A 1522-nucleotide genomic window follows, 5' to 3' on the forward strand; every position below is an offset into this window, starting at 1 on the left:
TTATTTGTCACATGCTGAAGTTAATGAACTTCGTTCCATATTCCCTTGGGTTCTGCCCATAGTATACCTTTTTAGTTTAAATAAATTAATACCATCATTTGTGCTGACCCCTGTGAATGTATCGTATAGTTCAGGATCTATGAGAGCTTTCTCCTTTGGGGGGAGCTGATCTATATACCAACTTATACTGTATATATCAGCATATATATGAATATATATATATGTAAATTTTGAGGTGTATCAAGTAAGGTAGATTACTCCCCAATACATTTTACATACTACCGCTATTAAAATATAAGTACCATCTGCCCTTACCAGCCATAAACATTCAAATGATATTAGGTTAACCAACTACACACATAGAAAACCCTTGAGCCAGTGGGATTCCGACACATACATTGGATGCTTTCCCCTATGTGTTTATCCCAACTGCATGGCAAGGCTGGCAAAAGTATAAACTATAACTTCACAAATCATTTTCTACCTGTGTCCAAAAATCTGATTTGCAGCCGGAAACACACAGTCTGCACAGAGCAGCTGGACAGCTCTATCCCTAAAGCCCCAGGCCCAGTGACTGAAAGGAGGGCAATTATGTCCTGCCCCATGTAGCTCAGTGGGTAGAGCACCAACCTGCACGAACTAGGAGGTCATGGGTTCGATTCCCAGTCAAGGGCACATGCCTAGATGCTCTGATTGTAAAAGGAACTAATTCTACTCACATAATCGCGTCTGTTTTTCAGTTTACTCATTCTGGAGTTTGGAGGTCTGACGTGTTTTAATGGATATGCAAGTAAACAAAGGGTCAGCAGTATGACTGCCACAGCATCAAGTTCTGGGGAGCGAGAGGGCTCTGAGGCCAGGGACAGCCTTCCTACCTTCACTCATCTCACAGACCCTGACACCTAATCTAGTCTCACTTTCCCTTTGGTAGACGATGTGAAGGGAGAGGCACTCCGGGAAGCTGATGTTGGTAAAGACCAGGATTTGCTTCTCCGTGGGGAAGGAGGCATTCACCTATTACTGAGATTGAATCGTCTTCTATCCAGAACTTGGGATCAAAGTTCAAAGAAAAACGACAGAAACGAATATAAATATGTAGCCGCACAAAAATCAAAAGAACACAATGACTCAGTATTGTGAGCATTTGTCCCGCCTGTCCCTGCGACATGGCTTCCCCTCCGAGCCGCGAGGGGGCAGCAAAGCGCGCCATCGGCGAGGGCCTGTGCTGGTGGTTCCTCCCAGAATCCTCCTCCGCGGGGGGAGGGGCAGAGGCCTTTAAAAGGGGGTGCGGACTTCCGCCCCCTCACGGGAGGGAGCGCGGCCTGGGGTGCGGGTGCTGTGAGTGGTGCTGCGGTGTCGCGTGGATGGCGCGTGCGGCCGAGTGTGTGTGTGGGTGGATGTGAGCGTGCGTGGGGCGTGCAAGGCGAGTGCGTGACACCCCCTACGGCCCTCCCCCCGTCTACACCTTGATCTTATTTGATCGGGTTGTGACCCCAGCCCGCCGGGCCGGCCCCAGAGGAAA

Source organism: Myotis davidii, unplaced genomic scaffold, assembly GCF_000327345.1.
Source record: "Myotis davidii unplaced genomic scaffold, ASM32734v1 scaffold217, whole genome shotgun sequence".
In the NCBI taxonomy this organism is placed as follows: Eukaryota; Metazoa; Chordata; class Mammalia; order Chiroptera; family Vespertilionidae; genus Myotis; species Myotis davidii.